Source organism: Spermophilus citellus (genome assembly GCF_964194105.1).
Source record: "Spermophilus citellus genome assembly, chromosome: 13".
Lineage (NCBI taxonomy): Eukaryota > Metazoa > Chordata > Mammalia > Rodentia > Sciuridae > Spermophilus > Spermophilus citellus.
In genome coordinates, this window is record NC_138193.1 from 64,807,790 (window position 1) to 64,815,718 (window position 7,929).

The following is a 7,929-nucleotide window of genomic DNA, read 5'->3' on the forward strand; positions in this document are numbered from 1 at the left end:
TTTGCTGAGGCTGGCTTTGAACTCGTAATCTTCCTGCCTCAGCCTCCCAAACCACTGGGATTATAGGCGTGCACCAGCATGCCTGGCACAAGTTGGCACTATTTTAAAAATTCACTTTGTATTCCCTTCATCTTTAGCATAGGATTATACATGTTGTAGGCACTTAATAAAGATTTGAATGGATGAATGCAATATTTAATTATACTTACAGTTACTTGAAAATGAGTACACATGGGTTTCAAAAGTTCCTTACGTATTGAGAACAATGAAAGTATGGGTTTTAATCATAAAAACTTGGCTTCATGGCCATTCTTTTACAAATAGGGAGAGCAGGGCTGGGGTCATAATGCAGGGGTAGAGCTCTTGCCAAGCATATGTGAGGCACTGGGTTTAATTCTTGGCACTACATATAAATAAATAAAGATCCATTAATAACTAAAATAATATTTTTTTAAAAAAATGGGGATAGCACCTATCTTAGGTGTATAGGAAGGATTGGATGAAATCTTGTATGAAAAAAGTTGTAAAACATGGTATTGAAATGGTAGTGTCAGGACAGAATATTCCTGAGGAAACTTTTTTGTGGTGGTGCTTGGGCTCAAACCTAGGGCCTCATAAATGCTAAGCATGCATTTTACTACTGAGCTACACCCTCCAGCTCCTCCTTTCTTCTTCTTATAATTAGAAAATAACCATTGGGTTGCAGGCATGATCTTGAAATAAGGTGTTCTCCAAGAAAAGGATGTGACCCTTGTTTCATTGTTTGGTCATTAACTATTTTCCCTTTCTTCCTTTCTGTCTCTTTTGCTGGTGGTAGCACCATGACCAGCAAAAAAAAAAAAAAAAAAAAAATCCTCTATTTTCCAAACTTCCTTATAGCCAGTGGCCATAGGGTACCACATTGGCCAGAGAGGATTTTCAAGTCTTTCCCTTTAGAAGGTGCAGTGAAAAGGAATTGTATTCTGCCTCAGCCTGCCTTTCTCACAAGGAGGCTCTGAGCTAGTGTCTCCCATTGCTCTCCTGTTTAGCTTTTCTTCTCTCCATCCCCTCCAGTTTCTGATCTTGGTCCAGTGAGTGAGCTGCCTCAGAAAGGTGCTCAGGTCTACTATTATCACTTCTGGAGCCATAGAGTCTGATGATTTTTAAGGAAAGAGGAAAAGGGAATTTACAAGCAGCAACCATGTGGGAGGAGAAGCTTTTCTTATTCAAAATAATAGTCTCTATTTGTTTGTATTGCTTTGTATTTTTTTAAGGAATTTCACATTATATTATTGGGGCTTCACATACCAATAATTCGAGGCAGGTAGAGTATTTTTTCCATGTTGCTGAAATGAAATAACCCCAGCAATATCATGTCACTAGTCATGAGAAAATATGAAGAGTCCTCTGCAAGTTCAACTGCTCCACTCTATAATCAAAAATCAGTCTATTTTAAGTCTATTGTAAGGAAAGTAGAAGGAGACACAGAGACAAGATGCAGAGACAGGAAAGGGAGAGAAAGAGTGGCTGCCCCTCCAAGCAGCTGCATTTATTTATATCAAAAGTTACATAGCTCCATAGTACCATCTACATTATTATTTAGTATTTCTTTAATCCTAGGTGCTTGATAGCTGAGATCAAAGTCCAGGCTAATTAAGACACAGAGCCCTTTTCTCCAAGGATAGAAAGTAGATACTGCACTGGTGTAGTTATCTTAACTAGCTTCAAGGAGAAACTGCTGGGCATTCAATGCATGGGGAACAGAGTGCCTGTTACCCACCCCACCTCCCACTCCCAACTTGCTCACCAGAGGAATGCTTTCCTGTATATTTCCACGGTCAGAATACCTACAATCTATGTTGACTCAGTAAAAAAAAAAAAAAAAAAGTCAATATATTCTTTAAATGATCACAGTTTAAAAGTTTATTTATAATCCTTAGTAAAAGTACTCTGAAATAGAAAGAATTCCAGGGTTGGAGGTAGAGTGATTGCTCAGTGGTGGAGCACTTACTTAGCATGCCCAAGGCCCTGGCTTCAATCCCTAGCACTGAAGAAAAAAATTTATAAAGGCTTATAACCTTGAATCAAATAGCAAACATTATGTATTTTTTTATAAAATTCAAAAGCAAGCAACCTGGGAATATACTATAGGTACTAGGGTTTTGTTTGTTTGTTTGTTTGCTGCTGTTGTTTGTTTTTTCTTTTCCCTTTCTTGTGGTTGTCTATAGGTACTATTTTACATCCTCAATTTAGTTAGTTCTTGTGAGGTCCAAAAATATGTGATGTTCTAGAAAAAAATAATATGCAAATAAGTCTCAGTATCACAATATAGCAGTTTAATCACTCTATGTAAAAATTCTTTTTTACTCTTGATTTTGAAAAATTTCAGACCTATGCAAAATTTGAAAGCACATTCATGTACCTTCACCTAGATTCACCAATTATGTTGGCAAATTTGCACTCTATCTTTAAACACACTTTTGTTCCCTGAATCATTTGAAAGTAATCATTGAAAGACGTGAGCACACCCATGTAATCCCAGTGAAGGGAGGATGAGGTGGAGAATCACAAGTTCAGAGCCAGCTTCAGTAACTTAGCAAGGCCCTAAGCAACTTAGATCCTGTCTCAAATAAAATATAAAAAGGGCTGGAGTTGTCCTCAGTGGTTAAGCATCACTGGATTCAGTCCCGATACAAAAAAAAAAAAAAAAAGTAATATGCATCATATTATGGTGACATTTACTCCTAAACATTTCAGTAGTAATATCCTAAGAACTGGGACTTTTATAGCCACAATACCATTATAATACCTAAGAAATCATACACACACACACACACACACACACACACACACACACCTTTTTTGTGTGCTGGGGAGTAAATCCAGGGCCTTGCACATGCAAAGCATATGCTTTATTACTGAGGCACTCTTCCAAATAAGAAATATAATATTGATGTAATAATTCTAATATAAAGTTCATATTCAAATTTACCTTGTCCCAAATAATGTCTTTTATAGTTGATTTTTACCCAGTCCTGGATCCAGTTATCATATATTACATTTAGTTATTTAGTTATAATGTCTCTTTAATTTCCTTTTATCTCAACCTGCTGTCTTTTTTCTTCTTTCATTACATTATTACTTTGTAAGAGTCTAGGCCAGGCATATTGTAGCTTGATGTGTAATTTTGATTTCTGTAATTGTATGATTCTGGTTAAAAATCATGGGCAAGAATAACACATAACTAATTTATGTACTTTGTAAAAGTATTATAGGAGGAGGCATGGAATGTCAGTTTTTTGCCATTATGTTGATATTAAATTTGATCACTTGGTAAAGGCAGTATCCATCAAACATTTGCATCGTAAAAGTACCTATATCTTTTATAGTAAGGTAATCATGTGGGATGGGGGTGATGCTTTGACACTGCATGAATATTCTGCCCCCCCAACAAATTTATCACTCAATAGCATTAATATTTCTTGATTGTCCTTACCTGAAAGTGTTGTTATATTAGGAGTTGCAAAATGGCCATTCTAAAGTTTCATTATTCATTCTGTATTAGCTGACAGTCTCTGTAAAGAAGTTTTCTGCTCTCTTTTATATGTAAAGTAATCCTATGATTCATGAATTATTCATTTACTCAATGTGTTACAATGTATGGCCATCAGTAATTTTTTTTTAAAACTGGAGATTGAACTCAAGGCTTTGTGAATACAAGGCAAGTGCTTTGCCACTGCCTTGTCTCAAACAATGAAAAAGCTGTATTGATGTAGTAATTGATGTAGTAATATAAATATATGGTATCTAACTGTGGAAGAAAGAGATAAATATATCTGCTTTGCATGTGTGAGGCATTGGGTTTGATCCTCACCACCATATAAAAATAAATAGATATTGTGTGTCCATCTACAACTAAAAAAATATTTAAAAAAAAAAAGAATTTAGAAACTTAAAAAAATACTCCACAACCAGAGAAGTAAAAAATCATGTTCCATTTGTGTACTATGAATCAAAGTGCATTCTACTGTTATGCATAACTAATTAGAACAAATAAATAAATTTTAAAAATACCCCAGATACAATATGTATACTGAAGAAAGATGTTACAGTCCTGATAAGAAAATAATTAGGAAAAAACTTTTAAAATAATTTTAAAAACATCATTTAATGCATATTCATGGTAAAAAAGATATGTACATATAAAAGGGTATAACTATTTTTAAATAGCTTTATGTATATTTTTTCAGAAATATGATATGTAAAGGACTGGAAGTGTAACTCAGTGGTAGAGTGCTTGCCTCAGTGGTAGAGTGCTTGCCTCAGTGGTAGAGTGCCTTGCATGAGGTCTTGATTTAACTCCAGAACTGAAAAAATAAAATAAACACATACACACATATACACACATATGTGTGTGTGTGTGTGTGTGTGTGTGTGTGTATCCATATGTATATCCCATAGTTTTCATACATACCTGCTATCTGCATCATTCTCGGAGATGTCACCTCTTTTTGGACAACCTGTCCTTCTCTAGACCTCTTAGACTTTGGACCTTTGATTTCCTCAACCCCAGGCATCTCTTCTTTTCCACTTCAGTTGCTCACTCTAAAAATCACTCATTTGAATTCCACACACTGACTACAACTGCTACTGGCTTCAATCTCCATTGATTTTTTTTTTCTATTTACATTTTCTCAAATTCATTTTCTAGATTCATCCATTTTGTTTCTTCTCTTGTTTTCTTTGTCCTTGTGGCTTTACACTTATTGCTTTATTGACATTTTAGTAGAGTTTCAGGAGGGACCATATGATCAGAGCAATCCTCCTTTCATGATATTTTCCTTCTCCTGGTTATTTTCCTGCTGCCTTTGCTTGTGGCTTCTACTCTACCTTCTAAGTGCTCCTTAGGGCACTATCCTTGATCTCCTTCTTTTGTCTCCATAGGTGATTCTCTCTTTTCCTTAATAGCATCTACAGTTGAAAATTCTCATTTGCATATCTCAACCTCAGACTACCCTTCAAGGCCTTACCTTTTAAGGACAAAGACAGCTCACTTGCAATGTGCCCCAAACCAATTTTCGGTTTTCTTGTTTCCCCCTTAAGTAGCACTACCATCTTCCTCGTTACCCAGGAGTTGTCATCCTTGGTTCCTGCTTCTCTCTATCCTCCTGTATCCAAGTCATCAGCGAATTCTATTGTAAATCCTTCGTAATGTATCTGCAGTCAGGCTGCTGCTGTTTCCACTGTCCTCACTCTAGTGCAAATCACTGTCATTTCTCACCTTGATCAGTGGAATCCCATCTTTTATGATTATGTCCCCATGAGAAAAAAATTTGATCATGCACCTCCAATGTTTTTATTTTCATACAATATTTAATTTAGATTAATTTTCTATTATTATATTTGGTAAATGTTAGAAATGTTTATTTTATATATTGTTTATATGTCTGCTACTCTCCTAACATGTACATTATAAAACATATAAAAGATATCTAAAAGGATAAAATATAAATAGTAACATTATCTCAACCGAAATTTTAGAAATATAAAAAGCGCATAAAAGCATTTGTTCCATGATAGGAAGGTGCTTGCATATGCTTCTTTTATTTATTTATTTATTGTATCAGGGATTGAACCCAGGAGTGCCTAACCACTGAGACACATCCCAGCCTTTTAATTTTTTTTATTTTGAGACAGTCTTGCTAAGTTGCTGAGACTGTTTTTGAAATTGCAATCCTCCTCCCTCAGCCTCCCAAGCCACTGGGATTATAGGCATATGCAGCTTTAGTTTTGAAAATGTTGGTTTAGTACTTTGTGATGAAACAATTTGAAGGATAGTTCTAAGTTGAGTATATCTCAATGCTGGGCTTGAACATCTGTCATGCTGAAAAGACTCCATGAGGCTCAATGTTCAGGGTCATACGTTCATACATGGTGAGGTTTTTAATATGGAGTATAAAAATCTTTATTTCATCCAGGTGCAGTGGCACACACCTGTAATCCTGGCAACTTGAGAAGCTGAGGCAGGAGGATCACCAAGTTCAGGGCCAGTCTGGGCACCTTAGTGAGACCCTATATCAAAATAAAACACAAAGGGCTGAGGATTTAACTCAGTGGTAGAATACTTGCCTAGCAAGTAAGACTCTGGGTTCAATCCCACAGCACTGCAAACAAACAAACAATCCTTATTCCAATTGTCTTCTTGATAATTTACATTTTTACTAAATACAAAGTAAGACTTGATTAGATCACCATTATTTTCATCAATTCATATAACTGATTAAGAGCTCTTAACAGGTACAGGAGAAATGCTCTCCCACTTTCTTAGTTCCCTTCAGCCTGTGTTAGTAGTATTGTCCTCAGTCTAAGGTTTATTTGCTGGATTTCCTTTAGAAGCCACTTGTTCATTTTGTGAAGATCAGTGAGGAAAGCTGCTAATATAATCTGTGAAGCTAGCTAATAGGCCTGCTACCTGAGACACAAGGCCAACTTCCATATGAATGAAAATAAAGGGCCCTGTCCCAGTGTTGTTCTTGGGTATCTGAAAACTGAAATATGTGGGCAGTGACAATCTATATATTAAGTTTTGGTCAAAGTTCATTTGTTTTGGGGAGGCTGAGGGAGGAGGATTGCAAACCACTAGATTAAAACTAGTGGTTTCTGTTTTGTTTCATTTTGTACTGGGGATCAAATTCAGGGGCACTCTGTCACTGACCTACATCCCAACACTTTTTATTTTTTATTTTGAGACAGGGTCTTGCTAAATTGCCTGGGCTGGGCTTACACTTGCAATCCTCCTGCCTCAGCCTCTACGGACAGGAAGGGAGCAAGATACTCCATTTCTTGCAGAAAGAAACTGCTACCCAAGTAAGCCTAGCCTGCGCAATTTAGCAACATCCTGTCTCAAAAAATTTTTAAAAAGGGCTGGGGATGTAGCTCAGTGGTACAGCATCCCTGGGTTCAATCCCCAGTACTGCAAAAAAAAAGAAGTACGTACTTGGTGATACATTCAGTTTCCAGTAGGTCAGGACAGAGACAATGTAAATAGAACAGTCCACCACTATCTACAGTGTTGAGATACTTGAGGAGTTGGGCAAGGAACAAAGAGATGCCTTTCCTCTTGGGTCAGGGTCAGAGTGCTTTGTAATATGACCGAGGCAGTGGGGAGGATGATGTAATAAGGTGAGAAAGAGAGAGAAGATGGGAGGGGAAGGGAGGGGGGATAGTAGGGGATAGGAAAGGTAGCAGAATACAACAATTACTAATAGGGCATTATGTAAAATTGTGGATGTGTAACCGACGTGATTCTGCAATCTGCATTTGGGGTAAAATTGGGGGTTCATAACCCACTTCAATCTAATGTATGAAATATGATATGTCAAGAGCTTTGTAATGTTGTGAACAACCAATAATAAAAAAAAAGATATTAATAGGAAAAAGCCTTCTTTGTGTAGATCTTAGGTTCTGGGAGAAAACCAGCATGGAATGGAAGTCTCACTACCACCCCCTAATCAGAGCTTACCCCTCCTCCAAGGTAGGAGTGAGGGAAGCAAGAAAGACCTGAGTTTACCATGCCTCTCTGCAAAGTCAGCAGTAACTGGCTTAAAGGCTGAAGAAAATACGTTGATTTCAGTAGAAGCCTGAAGATGCTTAATTTGCAAGACGCATGAAAGACAGGATGAGGTGGCCCATTATTTTTGTTGGGAGGATTGGTTTCCTTGGGTAAAAAGGTTTAGTGGGAAAGAAGGGACAGAAAATGGGGATAGATTGAAGAGGTAATTTGGAGTAACATGGAGAAAAGATTTTAAGGAAGCCTAGACTTCACATATATCCTTGCCTTTGGGCATCCAACCTAATAGTCTACTCCCTGCTTAGAGAAGAACTTTAAAAAATTTCCCAGAGCTCTCTGTATTTTGTTCCCAGTAAGCAGTTATCTGTAGACACTTGCCC